Source organism: Suncus etruscus, chromosome 5, assembly GCF_024139225.1.
Source record: "Suncus etruscus isolate mSunEtr1 chromosome 5, mSunEtr1.pri.cur, whole genome shotgun sequence".
NCBI lineage: Eukaryota > Metazoa > Chordata > Mammalia > Eulipotyphla > Soricidae > Suncus > Suncus etruscus.
In genome coordinates this window covers 41,500,188-41,521,456 of record NC_064852.1, presented here as the reverse complement: position 1 = coordinate 41,521,456, position 21,269 = coordinate 41,500,188, and positions in this window count along the sequence as shown.

The window sequence follows — 21,269 nt, the reverse complement described above, 5'->3', positions numbered from 1 at the left end:
AACACAACAAAATGGATTAATGGAATTCTGCTCTTAAACTACTTATCAAAAGTATTTAACACAATTTCTATAAAACTAAACTATCTTATATTATTTTCAACTATTTTTACTAAAAATTTATTTTTGTTAATGTTAATTATTAATGTTAATGTTAATTATTAAGTTAATAATAGCCTGCAAATTATAAAATGAGAAAAATAATTCATGACTTCAATGAGGGACTAAAATATAGTTTTAAGATATTAGTCCAACTTAAATCACTTGCACCTTCACATTAATAATTTTTTCTTTTCTTATGAAGTAAAATAACCAAATATATTGACCTATATTTTTGAGTTGTTGGTCTTATCTTTTTGATACCAGTTAACATAAATGCAAATAAGACAAATGTCAATCCATCCATAAAGACCTCTTTCCAGACATTAGCTATATTTTTTCTATCACTTTTCAAATCTTGGAATGAGATATCTGTGTTAATTCCTTTGCAAGCATAAAATATACAGAGATAGAAATGGAAATTCGCAATTTATCCTAGAAAGATATAGCCTGCACAATTATATCAAGGCAATTTTCACAGTGAGGTGTGGTTTATGGCAACCTCTAGAAATACAGATGGAATGATACAGGATGACTGACACCTAAAAAACATGTAACATTCCCTAAGTACTGAGTTCAAGAAAGACAAATTATAAACTGAAATTAGAAAAATAAGTCAATTATGATCCAGAGAGCAGAATTTGATCTCTTAAGAAGGCTTCTTCATAAATTCTAAACTACTTGTAGTGGGAATTTAGTCAAATATTTAATAATTTAATAATATGAAAATTACTTCAGTTTTTAAGTAGTAATTTTATGCATATCATTTCTTTTGTAAATAACATTTGATCTATAGAATGTTAATTCTAAACCCATAGAAAGATATTTTATATAGATATCATGTATTTAAGATTTACAAAAAAAGATTCCAGAGTGATACTACAGCCAGCAAGACTTTTCCTTGCATGCAGCTGACCCAGGTTCTATCTCCAGAAACCTATATGTCCCCCAAACCTGCCAGGAGTAAATACTTAGTGAAAACTTGGAAGTAATCCCTAAGCACAGCCAGATGTTGCCAAAAAATTTTTTTTAAAAAAAGTATAAAATAAGTAATATGCCACACAATCTAAAATCATAAATATTAAATTTCAATTAAAGTTGTAGGCATTTTATCAGGTTACTTTACTCTTTTAGTGATCATTATAAGTTCACCAAATTAGAAGCTCCTGAAGTACAAATGAAATAAATACTGTGCTTTATGATGATTAGAGCAATAAATTGCCATAAGAGGAATTTGAGCACAATGATCCATTGGTTCTAAATGAAGACTTGGAACTTTTCACATATTAAGTACACTTCATATACCAGTAGCTTTTTCTTCCAGGTACAAAATCTTATCAAAAGATAGTCTATGCTAATAGCCAAAAGAGAGTAAACCTTCGTCATGCAAGGTCAATTAAGAGATATAAATTATTGCTTTATCTTAAAAAAATAAGATATGAATGAGTAATTTTATGAATTACACAGTGAAAGCCATAGTAGAGGAAGTAAATCAAATTATGGTAAATCCTATAAGTTCTTCGGATATAGTAGTTATAAAATTGACTTGACCTCATTAAATCATAAATCTGTGCTTTGTTTTATTTGAGTTTCCTTTAGCTTGGGGGCAAGTTGAGCCATCATCTTACCTTTGTTATTTGGAAATAACATTTGAAAATAAATTAAACTTCCCTTTTCCTGATTTAGTTTGGTGGAAATGGAGAATTTTCAAGTAGTACTTAAGGATTTTTAGCCACTCTGTGCCAAACTCAGCCCATTGATTGAGTAGTTTAATGTTAGGACCAAAAATGTTTTACATTTTGGTGTTCTGTGGTGCCAATACAACTAGAGTAACCCAAAAGGTTGGGTGAAGGCAGGCTATTATCAAAGATGTGCAAGAGACTGTGCTATGCCTGGGATCAAACTGGTATCCCACAAATATAGTGCAGACAACCCTCATTCTTGTTTATTTCCCTGGCCCCATTATTTGGATTTTAAGAAAGTCTGAATGAATCAGATTTAGCCGGAGAAGAACTGAAAAGCATTCTAATTATAACTTTTTATTTCACAACTGTTTGGATGTTGTGCAGTATATCAATAAATTGGTTGCTAACATATGGAATTCTCTCAACAACCCTCATTATTAGTTGTGCATTTGTAGCATACATGAAGCAATTTCTACATTTTTTATTTAAGTTTACTAAGATCAGTAAGAATGAGTGATTGAGCTAATTCTGTGCAATTGCAATTTTCTATCAATAGTTACCACTTTCTATATAGCCTTTTATAAAAAAATTTTATTGAGACCACTGTGAATTACAAGTCTTTCAAAGTTGTATTTCAGGCATATATGACAGTGAATTAGGGCCATTCCCACCACCTGTGCTGGCCTCCCTCCATCGTAGTTCCCAGCATGCTTCCCAAACCTCCACCCTAAGCACAGCATACAGCTTGTTGCAGTTTGAGTCTCTTGATTCTATTATTGTTGACTTTGGTTTGGGTATTTATGTCTGACCATTTTTTATTTCCACTCAATGTTTCTAAAAACACTTGGCCCATAAAGCCCATCTGCTTTTTTTTTTTTCTCAGTTTGTAGGAAGACATAGAAATATGAGGCAGAACAAGATGATTCATGTTCTATGGTTCTTAAAAAACAAAGTGGGGGGGACCCTTTTTCTAGAAGCTATAAATATAAATAAAATTTTAAAAAGAAAGAAAAATAGGGGGCAGATATGGCAAGTTGTGCCTTTTTTTTTTTTTTTTGCATCGCTGCAGTAAATATTGGGGAAATTAGAAAGGAAATTCCCTTTGCCTAAGAGATACAGGTTGTCTCTACCCTTAAGGAATATTGTCATGAGACAGGCTACAAGATTCACACATGTTAGTTGTCAAATCCCAAGGTCTTTCTTTATGGTGCCAGGAAATGTTCTACTCAGTTGTGGTTGTTCAGTCAGTAATCTATAATTAGAGATCTTGGTTTTGTTTGGGTTTTGGTTTTTATCTTTTTTGGTTTTTGGGTCACATCCTGTGACACTCAGGGGTTACACCTGGCTATACTCTCAAAAATTGCTCCTGGCTTGGGGGGCCATATGGGATGCCAGGAATCAAACTGTGGTCCATCCTAGGCTAGTGCTGGCAAGGCAGATGCCTTACCGCTTGTGCCACCACTCGGCCCTTAGAGATCTTTTTGCACAGATCCTAGGATAAAGCCTAAGATAGAGTCTTACTTATGGTTCTAGGAAAAGTTCTGCTCAGTCATGGTTGTTGTAGGTAGTACTCTATAATTAGTGATATAGGGTTTTGCACTGATCATAGTATGGAGGGTCATTTTATTTCATCTTACTGTTAGGTGATGAGGTAGGACAATCTGCCCTTAGATCGAGACTGTTTCTCTTTCCTCATTGTCAGGGTGCCATATGAAACTACTCTGGCTCAAGTTGTTGACAGAACGGTATTAGGGCCTTCCCTGGGTGCCTGGGGTGGTGTTTGATTACTGGTGCTGGTGCAGGGAACTGTGACAGTTCTAAGGTTTGATCAGGGTTTCAAGATTTGATGGTTGATGTCCGATCACATGAGGTCTTAAGTCAAGTCCTCATGACTAAAGTTCAGGGTGGAAGGCACTCTTGTATTACAAAATTTATGGGTTCTTATCCCTATTAGATAAAAACTTGTTTCTATACATAAGATTTCTTCCATTTTAATGTGTCTATGCAAAAAGACATGATGCTGTATTATATTATTGGTGCATTTTGGGGGGAAAATGACAAGCTATACAATCTCTGTGCCCAGGTTTTGACTTGAGCTCTTATCCCAAGCAACATATTTCTCCTAGAATTTCTCACTAAGCAGAACCAAAACAACCAAAAATTGGGGAAGGGGAGATAAACACACTAAGAGTTTTAACTATAAAGGAAATAAATTTGCAAAGAAAATATCGTTATAGCCATTAAAACTTTTGAGATAGTCTGAGGGAGGGAAAAGATTCAGGGCACATTTTTTCCCTGCATTATTGTCTTATGAAGTCTTTGAAATAGTTTTCAGCAATAAGGGATCAGGTAGTATACTTGAACTTAGGGTCCCTCTGGAGCTAAATCCAAGCAAGCAACAGTCTACACTTGAAGGGAGGTAGGAACAAAGGGCAACATAGAATGATGTCAGTCATGTAAGCCAACATAGAATGAATCAGCAGGTGCAGTGGCAGCAGTTTCTTGCCAGAGGGAGAGATGGGGGGGCTAAAAGGGTGTCCTTTTGATTTGTGAGTCAGGTAGCACTTACTGGGGCATAGTGATAGTCTTGGTTCCTCAGGAGTTAAGAACTCAGGGTAAAGAAGAATAAATAAGACACAGTGAGCGAATGAATGAGTAAGAAATGGCTGACTGTGGGGACTTCCAGGTGAAGTGCTAATTGCTTCACCTGTGGAGTCTCAGCCCTGCTGTGCTTCTTCTGAGAAAACTGAGAACCTGAAGGGAGCCTTGTCCTGTGCTTTGCTGTCTTTTCTGAATCCTTAAAGCTCTCCTCAGAGCCCTGGGAAGCAAACCCCTCAAAAACTGCATTCTGAAGCTACCCAGCGAGTGAGTGAGTAAGAAATGGCTGCTTTACAAGCTCAGATAGGGGAAGCCGCTGAACTCTGCTGGAACTCAGATGCCAGCACCCCTATCTGCATGTCTTCTGTGCTGTGCTCCATTTTTTGCCTGATTTCATCCTGTGTGTGGCTCAATTGTAGACAGCTCGCCTTCCCTGGAGCCTTCTCTGGAGGTGAGTTTACAAGCCCAGAGGAGGAAGCCACTGAACTCTGCTGGAACTCAAATGCCAGCACCCCTACCTGCCTGTCTTCTGTGCTGTGCTTCATTTTCAGCCTGATTTCATCCTGTGTGTGGCTCATTGGCAGATGGCTCGCCTTCCCTGGAGCCTTCCCTGGAGATGAGCTTCCACGCCCAGAAAGGGGAAGCCGCTGAACTCTGCTGGAACTCAGAAGCCAGCACCACTATGTGCCTGTCTTCTGTGTTGTGCTCCATTTTCAGCCTGATTTCATCCTGTTTGTGGCTCATCTGCAAAAGGCTTGCCTTCCCTGGAGCCTACCCTGGAGTTGAGTTTACAAGCCAAGAAAGGGTGGAGCCAGAGGAGCACAGCCTCTCACCTTCACTTCCCGGCTGTGAACATCATTTAGCCAATGAATACAACAAAAACACATAGAAAAACCCACAATACAAGTGTAACAATGGGGGAAAAAATGCAGGCCAGCGCCAGACAGAGAAAGATGATGGCAACTGTGATGACTTGAACATAACCAACCAACTAGTCAGTCACTCAGATAAGGAGTTTAGAGTCGCAATATGGAAGATGTTCAAAGAACTCAAAAAAAGTATAGAAGAAAACACTAATAAGAATCAAGATGGGCCCGGAGAGATAGGACAAGCACAGCGGTGTTTGCCTTGCAAACGGCCAATCCAGGACCAAAGGTGATTGGTTCGAATCCCGGTGTCCCAAATGCCGGGTGTGACCCAAAAACCAAAAAAAAAGAATCAAGAGAGTATGAAAATAGAAATCAGAAAACTCCAAACTGATATTTCAGGTCAAATAACAGGTCTGAAAAATTTAGTAGATGAATTGAAGAAAAACATGATTGAGCTTTCCCATGGGTTGACAGCAGCTGAGGATAGAATTAGTACACTGGAAGATGAGATGAATAACAATTCCATACAGCAGAAGAAATTGGAAAAAAGCCTTTAAGCAAATTATCAAACAATGGAAAAATTACTCAAAGAATGGGAACAGATGAAAATAGAAGTCTATGATAGGCTCAACAGAAACAACTTAAGAATCATTGGAGTCCCAGAGATGCAGGAAGAAAATCTCCAGGAAGAATCAATGGTTAAGAACATCATTAAAGAGAAAATACCAGAGCTAATGAATACATGTGATCAAACCCTGCATGCCCGAAGAGTAACAACTAAAAGAGACCCTAGAAAAAACACCCCAAGACACATCCTAGTCACAATGACGAATCCCACAGATAGAGACAGAATTCTGAAAGTAGCAAGATTGGAAAGAGAAATTACATTTACTACAGACCTGTCACCGGAAATACCTTGATACCTAAACCAGACAGAGATGCTACCAAAAAAGAAAATTACAGACCAATATCGCTGATGAATACAGATGCAAAGATCCTCAACAAAATCCTGGCAAATATGATTCAATGCCTCATTAAGAAGAATATCCACTACAATCAAGTAGGTTTCATCCCAGGAATGCAAGGATGATTTAACATCCATAAATCTATCAACATAATACACAACATCAACAACAAGAAAAATAAAAACCACATGATCATATCAATAGATGCAGAGAAAGCATTTGATAAGGTCCAACACCCATTCTTGATCAAAACTCTCAGCAAGATGGGAATGGAAGGAACCTTTCTCAATATAGTTAAGGCCATCTACCACAAGCCAGTGGCAAATATTATCCTCAATGGAGAAAACTAAAAGCCTTCCCTCTAAATTCTGGCACAAGACAAGACTGTCCTCTCTCACCACTCCTATTCAACATAGCATTGGAAGTACTCGCTATAGCGATTAGGCAAGAAAAAGATATCAAGGAAATCCAGATAGGAAAGGAAGAAGTCAAGCTCTCACTGTTTGCAGATGACATGATACTCTACTTAGAAAACCCTAAAGACTCTACCAAAAAGCTTCTAGAAACAATAGACTCATATAGCAAGGTGGCAGGCTACAAAACTAACACACAAAAATCAATGGCCTTTCTATACACCAATAGTAATAAGGAAGAAATGGACATTAAGAAAACAACCCCATTCACAATAGTGCCACACAAACTCAAATATCTCGGAATCAACTTGACTAAAAATGTGAAGGACCTATACAAAGAAAACTATAAAACTCTGCTCCAAGAAATAAGAAAGGACACGCGGAAATGGTAACACATACACTGCTCATGGTTTGGCAGGATTAATATAATCAAAATGGCAATAATCCCCAAGGCATTACACATATTTAATGCTATCCTTCTAAAGATACCCATGACATTCTTCAAAGAAGAGGATCAGGCACTTTTGAAATTCATTTGGAACAATAAACACCCTAGAATAGCTAAAGCAATCATTGGGAAAAAGAATATGGGAGGAATTACTTTCCCCAACTTTAAACTTTAAACTTTACTACAAAGCAATAGTTATCAAAACAGCATGGTATTGGAATAAGGACAGGCCCTCAGATCAGTGGAATAGGCTTGAATACTCAGAAAATGTTCCCCAGACATACAATCACCTAATTTTTGATAAAGGAGAAGAAAATCCTAAATGGAGCAGGGAAAGCCTCTTCAACAAGTGGTGTTGGCACAACTGGCTAGCCACTTGCAAAAAATTTAACTTAGAACCCCAGGTAACATCAAGTACAAAGGTAAAATCCAAATGGATTAAAGACCTCGATATCAGACCCAAAACCATAAGATATATAGTACAACACATAGGCAAAACACTCCAGGACATTAAGACTATAGGCATCTTGAATTTTTTCAAATAGGAAATATGGCTTAATTCTCATGTTCCTTCTTTTGTACTTGAGGTTTATTATCTCCCTTATTGCTTTATGGAGTTCATCTTTTTCTTTGTTTTTGTTTTTGTTGTTGTTGCTTTTGTTTTGCCATTTGGATTGATATATGTCTTTTGTATTTTTTTATTTAAACAACTTTATTACATACATGATTGTGTTTGGGTTTCAGTCATGTAAAGAACACCACCCATCACTAGTGCAACATTTCCATCACCAATGTCCCAAATCTCCCTCCTCCCCACCCAACCCCCACCTGTACTCTAGACAGGCTTTCTATTTCCCTCATACATTTTGAAAGTTTTGTCTGTCACTTGACCTTCCTCCTCCCGCTTTTGGATTGATCTCGTCGATTAAGAGAGGTCAGTTTGGTGGACTCAAAAACTATGAGACTGGAATCCGACTCCATGCTTTTCTCCCTTATGTATAGCTTAGATTATTAATTCTCTCAAAGACTATGCATCAGACTTATTCTCCCAGGGTTGAATTATAATGAGTAAGTCTTACAATTTTCTTTCATAAATATAGACATTTCATTTTAATATATTCATATAATTTCTTCTCCTTAAAGCATTTTGAATTCCAGAAATGTTCACAAACTAATTATACCCAAGATTAGAATGAGATCACCTAGGATTTTATAATCTCAGGAAACACAGTTGTTCCTTTGTGGTTCGTAAGAGTAATGGTACCCTCCTGCATAATTGCATTAACAATCTGCCACCAACTCTTGAGGTCTTCATCTTGGTCTCCAAACACCAAGAAACAGCTGGAAATCTTGATGGAGAATTACATTATCATTTCTTGGTCTTTGAGTTTCTTAACAACTTAAACTATTGTCATAATGATGTAGCCTGTGCCCTTGGGTTTCAACCTGATCTATTCACTACAATCCATAGTTAGAGCCATTTAGCCTCATCCTGAAATTATTCTTAGAAATCCAAATCTAAAACATTGAAAAAGAAATGCCTTATTTCAATGCATTTGCCTTCTTCTAACAATTGATACTTAAAAAACAAAAAAGGTAAAAACATTTGCAATAATACAATAATAGAACTGTGATTTTTTTTATTAGTAATCTCTTGAATCCAAAATTTGAGAATTCTCACTTAGCAAGAATATATTGTATAGCTATAGTTTAAGTGCTGGAAAATAGAATTATATTTAAAATGAAAATATGATAAATTAAATCTGCAAAATATAAAAGTAAAATAATAATGAGGTAACTTCAGAAAACTGGAGAAAAATAAAAATTTAAGGAGAAAATCTTCCTGTTTTTCTTATTTAATTACATTGAAGATATGTAGAAAAGATAAAGAGATTATTATCATAAATGGCAAAAATTATTATATCATTCTATTGACTTTAATTATCACAATAAGATGAAATATAAATGGGCCATAAATGTATTATTCAATAAAAAGAGGTCAAAATCATTATTTAACTTTCCAGAAAAGAATATAACTTTAAAATAAGTATCATTGAAAGGTCTAAGCTTATTAGAGATTGAATATTAAAGGTTATATTGAATAATGCTTTAAATAAAATAAATAGAATTTCTAAATTTTCAATTCACTGTTAGGTCATTGTTGGTAAATCATGTTGTAATAATGAACTAGACTAAGTAGGGAGAAAAAGCCTATTAAAATGTAGTTGAAAACCATTAAAATGCAACTGAAAACGAGCATACCTTATACAATTTAGCTATGCTTAACACAAAAAGATCTAATGATTCAGCCAAGTATCAATTGTTTTGAAGATAGTTATTCAAAAGCCTGTTGTATTAACAGTAGAAGCAGTAAAGTGGAGACTCTGGCAGTGGCGGCATAATTGTAGATTAAGGGGAGGGGCAAGACATTAGGGACACTTGAATTTTTAGGACTCAGGTGATCTCTTGCCATAAACAAAGAAAGATATAGCTCCCTATAATTAAGAACCTCTGTAATTTTAGCAGATTTGCTCAGCAGGTTAGCTCTTCTCATCCACTGAGGCTGAAATAACCAATGTAACCTTCTTTTACAAAATAAATTCTATTTTATACTAACTGAACTATTAAAATATTAATCTGACATAAATTTTAATTGTGGTAAATATATACAATGGAATACTATGCAACTGTAAAAATGAAGGATCACATTTGTTCTTAGCAATATAGATAAAACTAATGGGTATTGTTTGAACTGAGATAAGTAGAGGGAGAACAAGTACTGGATGATTTCAGTCATCTTTGAAATATAGAGATAAGACAGTGAAATATAAAATATCAAACAAATAAATCTTGTCTTTGAATTTCAAACTTTATTAAAAACAGTAGGAATAGTTGTCAAATGTGTGACAAGTGACATTAAGACACTGGTGGGAGTTCATGGACATGTTTTTGGGTTGAAGTAGTTTTTGCTTTGGTGATGACATTGTTATTACCAATAAAGTAATACAATTAATTGAGCTTTAAAAATCAGAATAATCACAAAATAAATAAAAGTATAAATAATGATTCATAAATTAATATTATTAAGTGTAAAGAGTTCCTGATAGTCATAAAATCTTCTATTAACCAAAATATTCAGCATACAATAAAAGAACCCCATTTTGATTAAAATTTTCAAATAAAAATGGTAAATATTTAATATCACATCAATAATTAAATTAATAATACACCTTTGATTTTATAAATGAAAACAAACTGACTAAAACAAGCAGGAAACACTATATCACCTGCAGTCTGCTCCCACAGGCACATGAAAAATAAATCTTTTTGGCCATTAAAGTAAAACAATGGCATTTGACATCTGCAAATAGCTCAATATATGACTAATTCTCAGAAACTATAGACCCCTGTGGACATAGTGGGATGGGTTCACCTTGAAGAAACTAAGTCTCTAACTTCCTTCAAAATATTGATGGCAAATAAATCAAATGCTTCTTTAAAAATGCAAATTTATTCCTGGAAATCAAAATCTTGCCAACTAGATCTAACAAAGTAATGATTTTTGCAAGAGCTTTTTGAAGATTAACCTTACTAAGTTTGGGTGTTAAATCTGCTTTCATTCCATTAAAACAAGAGTGAGGTTGTCATTCAGACCTATTTAAATCTGCACTGTGTGATCTTCTCCTTCCCAAATATCTCACCACACTGATTATCTCTGTGTAACAGGTGTTTCTATTAGTATTTCACATATATAGATGATCTAGTTATATTTTGAATATTCTATTTTATGATGATGTTACCTAATTTCCCACGTATACCATCATAAAAAGAAAGAAAAGACTATAAATAATGGGAAACAGAGCTGTAGCCAGGACATGATAAATAATCAAAGTCTTTATGTGTTCACCAATAGCAGATAAACAGAAAAGACTGCTGGAAATCATGTGATTCACACAAAAAATTTACTTTTAGAGCTCTTAGATCCTCATGTTTTCCCCTTGTTTAGTTTTCCAGTACTTGTTTATATTTTATTGTTATATTAGCTGATATTTTCAAAAACTGATTAATACTAAGAAAATTGACATACATCCAAGTTTTACACATCTTTCCTTTAATCTTTCTAATAATACAGAACATTAATATTTTTGTATGCGAAAGGCTTTGAATAAAATCATGTAAATTAGACAAGTTCAAGGGGATAGAATATTTCAAAGTAAAGAAGCCCTAGATTTGTCTGGGTCACACTTTCTGTGCCTCGTTACTTAGTTTTTCTGCCTCCTATTTTGCTTAGAGTGGACTATATACCAACTTATATTTTATTTAACCAGAAATCCACTGTAAAATTATTAATTATTTATTAATTAAAATGTCATTTTTATTATTTATTTGTGAGGCCATACCCCATAGTACTCAGTGGCTAATCCCAGCTTTGTGCTCAGGAATCACACTTAGCCAGCTCAGGATATCATATGGGATGCTGGCATCATACCTCAGAGCATATATCACATATTTGATATAGTTGATTTTAATATACTTGTTCCTAGATAAGTGAGAACAATCTTATTAAAAGGAAAGAAAGGAAAATAAGAGAAAAAAGTACAGCGACAAGAAAATTTGTGAAAATTATTGTATCTCCAATGAGGTCATTAAGTCATTGACAGGAAGTTTATTAAGCTCTTGTTGCTAGCTGACCATTTTGCTACTTTGTTTCTGACAACTAATTGACTTACAGCTACACATTGGCATATAACTTCCTGTGTTCCTATAAGGGGATGGCAGTATTTAAAAAAAAAATGAACTTGCGCAGTTACAAAGTTGACCTCACAGTCCAGGAATTCCAAACACGATGGCTGATACTGTGGCTTTAGTGGGATGTATTTCAGCTGCCAGGTCTCCCAGAAGTATGAGGTCTGGGGGTGGTGCTGGCAATCACTCCAAAAAAATTCCTGATGATAGCAGCCCAAATATAAGCATTCCTGGAGTGTTAGTCAGATTGATGTCTCTACAGGGAGAGTAATAGAGGAATGATGACTCAGGATCATAGGTGAACTGGTGATTATAATGATAACCTCTTTTATTCTTTTTTTTTTATGGGGGGGTGTGGGGGACCACACTAGTGACACTCAGGGATTACTTCTGGTTTTGTGCTCAAGAATCAGTCCTGGCAGGCTGAGGGGACCAGATGTGATGACGGAGATTGTACCCTGGTCGACCCTGTGCAAAACAAACGCCCTACCTGCTGTGTTATCCTCATCCCCCATTCTTCCTTTGTAACCTTACCTGCTAGTAAGACCTGCCCATTTGTGGGAGGGGTCTTTAGGAGGTATCAATAGGATTACCGGGACAATGGACCATTCCCAACAATACTTGTTTGATAAGTATATGGTGCTGGTCAAGCCAGGTCTTGCCTAGAGTGGAAGACATGTATTGCCAGTAATAAAACTAGAGGCCTTGGGGCCAGAGAGACAACATGGAGGTAAGGTGTTTGCCTTGCATGCAGAAGGACGGTGGTTCAAATCTCGGCATCCCATATGGTCCCCCAAGCCTGCCAGGAGTGATTTCTGAGCGTAGAGCCAGGAGTAACCCCTGAGCACTGCCAGGTGTGACCCAAAAACTAAAATAAATAAATAAATAAATAAATAAATAAATAAATAAAAATAACTAGAGGCCTTATACCTGCATGAAATACGACCCTACCTCCTGAGCTCTCTCCTGAAGTAAATGAGTTCTTTAAATAAATAAATAAATAAATAAATAAATAAATAAATAAATAAATAAATAAATAAATAAATAAATGAATTGTTGTGTTCTGGGCTGAAGACTATTCATGGTAGTGCACTATTTTAGGCACATGCTAAGGTCAGTCACCAGCCCCACATATGATCCCTGGAGTGATTCCTCAACACAGATTCAGGAATAAGCCTTTAAAGTACTGCTAGGCATGACCAAAAATATTAAAACCCTGCACAAAACAAAACTTTTCAATTTTCATTAAAATTTCATTCCACTTTTAAAAACATAAATTGTGTCCTCCAAACAATTGCTGTATTATATTGATATAATCTTGGGGTGTGCTTCACTCCTTCTAGACAGTAGGCTCCTGGAGAGTGAGACAAGGTCCTGTTAATCTTTGTTAATTTGTTCCTCTCCAGCAGGTATAACAGTTTCTCATTACACAGCAAGTGTCCAATATATAGCAAATAAATTAAATCGAATTCATCACCCACTTCTTTTCTGTTCTTTAAAAAATACGGCTTCCGCTCTCACAATTCTACTAAAGATGAACAAATCAACTCCTACTCTTCTATTTCAACATATTGGCAATATGGAAAAACACAAAAACTTGGAATTTGGAATTGAGTATAAATCTAAGTTCAGCTCTTTGACAGTTGTGTAAGTTTGTTCATATTGCCTAACTTCTAAGCATCTTTTTCACCCCTTAAAAAAATTACCTTAATATTTTTCTTTTGGGGAGAGTTACTCCTGGCTCTGCACTCAGAAATTGCTACTTCTAGGGGATCAAACCCTGGTCCATTCTGGGTCCACATGCAAGACAAAACACCCTACCACTGTGCTATCACTCTGCCCTAAATTTATTTTTATATTTTTAAATAACGCCTTTATTTAAGAACCATGATTGCAAACATGTTTGTAGTTGGGTTTCAGTCAAAAAAAAAGAACACCCCCCTTCACCAGTGCAACCTTCCCACCACCAAAGCCCCTCAGCTTCCTCCTCCTCCACCCTCTGTATTCTAGAAAGGCATTCTACTTTTTTCACTCATGAGGGTTGGAAGGACTGGCTCATAATATGAAGCTCACCACAAAGAGTGGTGAGTGCAGTTAGAGAAATGCCTACAATAACAACTATCATGGCAATGTTAATGAGTCAGAGAACCTTAATAAATGTTTATACTATAGTACCAATGTTCATCATTGCTGATTCTCTACAACTAATCTATTTTAGTTGTATACTTAGAAAGATTAAATATTATTGTGCACCTCCAGATCAATGATGACCTCTTTTCTTTTATCCCTTTTTCTCCTTTATTTTATTTTGCACACTGCAATCTATGATGCTCTTCGTTCTGTCCTTCATTCCATCCTCCTCCTTTCCTTCCTCCCTTCCTTTTTTTTCTTCCCTCCTTTTCTTCATTTCTTTCTTCCTTCCTTTCTTTTTTCTTCCTTTCTTCGTTCCCTCCTTCATTCCTTTCTTCCTTTCTCTTTCTTTTTCTTTCTGTCTTTTATATTTTATTTATGTTTTTATTTAATTAAATTTATTATTTTTATTTAAATTAAATTTACAAAGTCCTTTATAGTTGGATTTCAGGTGTACAGTGACAGTGAATTAGGCCATTCCCACCATCAATATCAACCTCCCTCCATCAATGTTCCCAGCATGCATCCCATACCACCATTCTTTGTCCCCTGCTTGCCAGTGTATCTGGTCCATTTTAAGTTTAGATTGTTAGAGTTTGGGTGTCTTGATTCCATTGTTGTTGACTTTGGCTTGGATATTTAGTCCTATCCTTTTACATCTCCACCAATGCACCTGAGATCACTTGGCCCCTGCCCCATGCTTTCTTTTTGTTCCTTCTTAATTTTATAGAAAAATGCAGAAACATGGGGTAAACCAAAGTAATTCATGTCCCAAGGTTCTATGAAAGAGGTGGGAAGCCCTACCTAAAAGATTAAAAAGATGGGGTGGCAGTTTTTTGCATAAGAGCAGCAAACATTAGGGAACTAGTACTGAAAAAAACATTGAACTAAAAACAGGTTCTCTAGCTCTCTTTCCTTCCTTCCTTTTTCTTTATTGCTTTTCTTTCCTTCCTTTCCTTCATTCTTTCCTTTCCTTCCTTTTTTCATTTGTTTATTTCCTTTCTTTTTTTCTATTCCGCTTCTTATTCTTTTTTCTTCCTCTTTCCTTCTTTTTCTTTCTTCCTTCCTTTTGTTCTTTTTTCCTTCTTTCTTCCTTTTATCTTTTTCTTCCTTCCTCTTTCTCTTTCTTTCCTTTTCTTTCTTTCCCTTTTTTCTTTTATTTCCTTTCTCTTTCTTTCTTTTTCTTTTATTCTTTCTTCTTTCCTTCCTTTCTTTCTTCTTTCTTCCTTTCTTTCTTCTTTCTTCCTTTCTTCCTTCCTTTCTTCTTTCTTCCTTTCTTCTTTCTTTCTTTCTTCTTTCTTTCTTTCTTTCTTTTTTCTTTCTTTCTTTCTTTCTTTCTTTCTTTCTTTCTTTCTTTCTTTCTTTCTTTCTTTCTTTCTTTCTTTCTTTCTTTCTTTCTTTCTTTCTTTCTTTCTTTCTTTCTTTCTTTCTTTCTTTCTTTCTTTCTTTCTTTCTTTCTTTCTTTCTTCTTTCTTTCTTTCTTTCTTTCTTTCTTTCTTTCTTTCTTTCTTTCTTTCTTTCTTTCTTTCTTTCTTTCTTTCTTTCTTTCTTTCTTTCTTTCTTTCTTTCTTTCTTTTCTTTCTTTTCTTTTCTGATTAAGCCTGGGCAGGGTTTAGGGGATCTTATGTAGTATCTCTGTGAGCCAGTCTAAGGCTAACATCTTATCCACTGCACCATCTACTGGGCCCCTGTGTACTTTTTTTTAATTGAACTTTTAAATAAATGTTTAGACCCACTTTTTTTTTTAATTATGTTGTCCCACTAATATAAATTCTAATGAGCTGTCCTCTTTCTTTATTTTTCAGAGAGAAGAGAGAGGAGAGGATAAGGAGAGGAGCAAATGGAGAGAGAGGATAGGGTAAAAAGGAAGAAAGAACAAATTGAGAAAAAAACATAGTAGATTGGATCCGGGGCCCAGTGGTCTCAGGAGCATTGAGAGAAAAAAAAAGGTCAGATCTAAATACTTAAGCCAAAGTCAACAATAGAATCAAGACACCCAAATGAATCAAACTAATAAGCTAAAAGCAAAATGGACCTGCTACACTGGTAGTCCAGGGAGGCAAGGGTAGAGAATTATGCTGGGAACTATGGTGGAGGAAAGTCAACACTGATGGTGAGAATAGTGCTAATTCACTCTCACTATATGCCTGAAGTAAAACTGTGAAAGACTTTTTTTGGGGGGTAGGGGGAGTCACACCTGGCGGTTACTCAGTGACTACTCCTCAGAAAATCAAAAATGATCCTGGCAGGCACGGGGGACCATATAGGATGCAGGGATTCTAACCACCATCTGTCCTATGGTGGCAGCATGCAAAGCAAATACCCTACCACTGTGCTACCTCTCTGGCCCCACAACTGTGAAAGATTTGTATTTTACAATGGTCTCAATAAATTAAAAAAAAAGAGGTAATAACAAAAATAAAAAAGGGAAAGAGAGAATGCATAACAAGTGATGAGACAGCAAAGAATGTGCCCAACACACACACACACACACACACACACACACACAATGTATTTTTGTACTGGAAATGTTGCTACACGTATTTTTGTACTTGAAATATTGCTACACTGTTCTCATCACAGTGTTAAGATTACCTCAACTGTTATTCCAATCTCTACCCAAGGCCCCCAGTACCCTCATATGAAAGTTTTTTTATAGCATCTCTGAGGATTCTTTCCATTGTTGATTGTCTAATCCCTTTGCTCTGTTTCTTTATTTTCAACTGAATGAGATCATCTAGTGTTTTGTCTTTTTCTTTCTGACTCACTTCCCTTAGCATGATTTCTTTCAATTTCATTCAAGTTTTAAAAAACTGAAAACTTTTCTCTTCTCTCCACGCTAAATAGTATTCCATTTGTATATATACCACATTTTCATTTTATTAAATGGTCTTTATTCATCATTCTTTGCATTCCATTTAGTCTTTTTTATTATATTTTGTTTCTGAATTGTCTTCTTATGCTTAGTTGACTAAAATTCTCTCTACTGCCTCCTCTTCTCAGGATACCCTACAGCAGGCCAGCCATCTGCTGAATACTCAAAGGTCAAACTCTACATTTCTCTTATAAAAGTTAGGCTACTGTCCCCACACTCTCAATATGGTTGTTCTCATATGTTTCTATTTAAATAATGAAATTGCTTTTCACATAACAAAAAAAGTCATAAATCTGGGTCCCTTTTTTGGTCTCTTATTTTCTGCAACACCCTGATATTTTATAAAGTGTTATCTGAAAACTCTATCACCAGCTTGATTTAATAAACTTTAAAACTGGTTTGCCATTCAAATTTGTCTGTAGTCTAGTCCTTATTTTTTATTTCAAGGTATTTTCTACAAGTTTCATAGACTCACCTTCTACTTCAACCAAATTGAGCTTAGTTGAGCACTTTATTACTTGCTTCTAAAATTTTTACTTATTCTAACCCAATGCTTATGCATCCCTTGGTGTTTACCCACCAATTCCTATTTTCAAATGTCTCCCCAACATGAATATTATTTTGGGATCAATTGCTAAGACCTTTCCCCCCCTTCAATTGTCAAGAGGGTTTAGTGTATTTTTTTCTTACAGGATTTAATGTCTATCAAACAATAGTCATGTTTATTTATTTTATAGCACTTCATTTTCTGCTTTCAAGCTTTCTACCCATCCTCTCTATCATTGTCATTTTTATAACCTAAGGAATAACTTAAAGTGACTTTTGAAATCCAAAAGAAGGTATGTTAAAAATAAAAATGTCTATAAAATTAATGTTGAACTTCCCCAGAAAAACATAATGCTCTCAAAAAGCTGAGGCTCTGAGAAAGGTATAATATCAGGACCTCAATTATGTCATGAGTGGTAAATATTTCTGGAAATATGACCACCCGAAAAGTAGAGTGTTACTGTATAACCAAAGACTTCTTCCAAAGATTTATAATTAGCAACAGAATTAACTGGCTTTACGAAACTATATTTTGTTTCTTTAATCTCCTTTTTCTCCCTTTTGTTTTCCTCCTCCCTGTTTGTGACTGATAGAGCCAGGTGATCAATAATCTCTTTTTTCACCAACTCTGATCATCATCTTTGCTACTAGCTGGATGCTATTATTCACTTTAATACATTAATCCTTTGGTTGAAATTCTTTAACCACAATTCTTTATTAAAGTTCCATGTTGGCATACACATGCTGATAGCAGCTTGTCTGATGTTTCAAAATACTAATTCTAAATGACGCCTCTCTTTCCCAAAGATTTGAACTGAAAAGAGAGAAGAGAAACACAGAGAAAGAAAGATTTCAGCTCATCAAAACAACTAATGATAGAAACAAAGTTGTACTTTTATTATCAAAATTAGAAAAGAGGAGATTTCACCTTGCAATTAAAATGAAATATCAATGTGTTACTTAGTGTTAGAGCACTGAGAAACATTGGGCATTTCATTGCAACTTACTCTGATTATATCACAATGAGAAATAAAACCCACCCTGTACTGGTTAGCAGATCAAATCTTTGTCTGATTGCTGTAACCTTTGGTGGAGCCCAGTGATTTTGTTCCTATTCAGAAAGACATTAAAGTGACAGTGTGGCAGGCCATTTTTTCCACCACACACACTAAAACTAGTGTGCGTGCAGAAGAACCCTGCCAAAGCACGTTGCCTTCATACAAAGATCCATACAAATCTTAATCATAAAATAATCCATTCTGTACTTTGTTTTTATGACATTTATATGAATCTGGCCACAGCCTCATCAAGCAGTTCACAGAGGAAAATTGTTCTATTTATGTGGTTGAGACAGGGTGGAACTTGATTTTCAAGGAAAGAGAAAAAGAAATATCCCATTTTTTGTAGTCACTAATCTGGAACTCAAAGGAAGTATTTTACACCATTTTGCGACTATGTTTGAAACCGAAGATCAGACAAGATGATATTCTCTTTGCCTGTATCAGCTCGGTAGTAAATTCAAATATCAATATTTCTGAAACTCAGAAACTGAGAAAAGACACCTGGAAATAGTTTTCCCCTTCCATTCTATTTAATTGCAAAGAGTAAAGAAATCAATGTGAGGATAAAAGTATAAAGGAAATTCTGCAGTGTACATCTGCTTTAATTTTTCTTGCTCCATGCATTGAAGAACTAATAACTTTTCAATTAATTTCCAAATTTTGCTCCTCTTACTTTAGATATAAAGGCATGTGTGTACTCGTGAACACACAGATATACACAAATAAATATATAACTATACATTTATGTATGTGTTTACACACAGTGACTTCTAAAAATAAGCACATGCTTATCTATCATTGTTTTTCAGGATAATTATGTTAGAACAAATTTCACTATTTGCTGATGCAATCATTTTCTGAACTCTGTAAAGATGTAGAGAAATAGTCACAACTATTTCATTTCCCATAAACTCATTTAGAGAGAAAATTTTCTGGCAAAACTGTTTAAAGAAGTAATTTGGGTAAAACTATTTCTTCAGTAATATGATTTACTAATATTTCATCAATTCATTCCACCCTTCAATCATTTGCAATAGTCTTGGCTTCATAGCAATGTTCCTTGTGCAATTTTAGTTTTATATCATCATATATAGCTCTTTTAGATGCTGCACTTATTCCTTCCAAGTCAGAAACTAGACTCAGATGATCTAATTTCTATATTTATGAGTCAGATCTGAGTTCAAGTTTTCTGGTTTCTTTAAAGTCACTGTTATTTATTAGAGAATAAAGTAATTGCCCTCCAAATCTAGAATATCAGATACCATGATTTTCATGAGTAATATCAAATATGGGTATTCTTGTATAAATTCCATCAGCGAGAAAACATTTTTCTCTTTCCCTTTCAAAAATAAGGAACAGTTTTTTCTTCATTTATAAGAAAGAGTAAAATAGAGGAAGTGCCAATATGTGTAAGACTGTTGTAATAAATTGAATTAATGTGAATAATTATATAATAATTGCTCCTAATTATATAAGGATAATGTTCAGGGTATTCTTTTTCTTTGTCTCTTTTTTATTTTATCTTTTTTTGTAAACCACTGGTATTTAAGAATATGCTACATACTGCATTTTTTCTCCAGCCAACCTTCCCCCAAATAAATGACAATATAAATAGACATATAAAGTCCATATGAATCATTAGTGTGTGAGATACTGCTACCCTGAGGCTGCTGTAACTCACATATATCCTTTTATTTCTATTTCAAATCTTTAAAATATTTTCTTTTCACATACTTATAAAAGCACGTATGGTTGAAATAAAAATAAAGCACATACAGATGATATTTCTAAGCACAGTATTTATATACTAGAAAGAAACTAGGCTTGTTCTGTTTCTCTCAGTACAATATATATTCAAGAAAAGTATGTGTTTAAAATTAGGAAAGATTAAGAATAGCGTATAGAAATGCTTTAAGAGGCTGCAACTATCACTCAGAAAAGATTTAGCATATTTCATTGTAGTACATCAACCTAACATTAAAGATCATAACAAAAAAACTGCATTCCATTGTTAAAAGTGTGCGTGTTTATTCTGTTAGTGGAAATGCAAAGTGATTCAATCTGTATTAGGAAAAGCTGTTGATTCATTAAGAAATTTAAAGTGGGAGCCAGAGTGATAGTATAGGGGTAAGTAGTTTATCTTGAAAGCAAGCAACCTCACTGAGAGATCTGGCTTCAGATGTAGTCCCCAAACCCACCAGGAATGTTTCCTGAGTGCAGAGTCAGGATTAACACCTGAGCACTAATGGGTGTGACTGAAGAAGGGAAGGGAAGGGAAGGGAAGGGAAGGGAAGGGAAGGGGAGGGAAGGGAAGGGAAAGGGAAGGGGAAGGGAAGGGAAGGGAAGCGGCGGAAGGGAAGGGAAGGGAAGGAAGGGAAGGGAAGGGAAGGGAAGGTAAGGGAAGGGAAGGAAGGGAAGGGAAGGGAAGGGAAGGGAAGGGAAGGGAAGGGAAGGGAAGGGAAGGGAAGGGAAGGGAAGGGAAGGGAAGGGAAGGGAAGGGAAGGGAAGGGAAGGGAAGGGAAGGGAAGGGGAAGGGAAGGGAAGGAAGGGAAGAGGAAGGGAAGGGAAGGGAAGGGAGAGGGAAGGGAAGGGGAAGGGAAGGGAAGGGAAGGGAAGGGAAGGGAAGGGAAGGGAAGGGAAGGGAAGGGAAGGGGAAGGGAAGGGAAGGGAAGGGAAGGGAAGGGAAGGGAAGGGAAGGGAAGGGAAGGGAAGGGAAGGGAAGGAAGGGAAGGGAAGGGAAGGGAAGGAAGGGAAGGGAAGGGAAGGGAAGGGAAGGGAAGGGAAGGGAAGGGAAGGGAAGGAAGGGAAGGGGAAGGGAAGGGAAGGGAAGGGGAAGG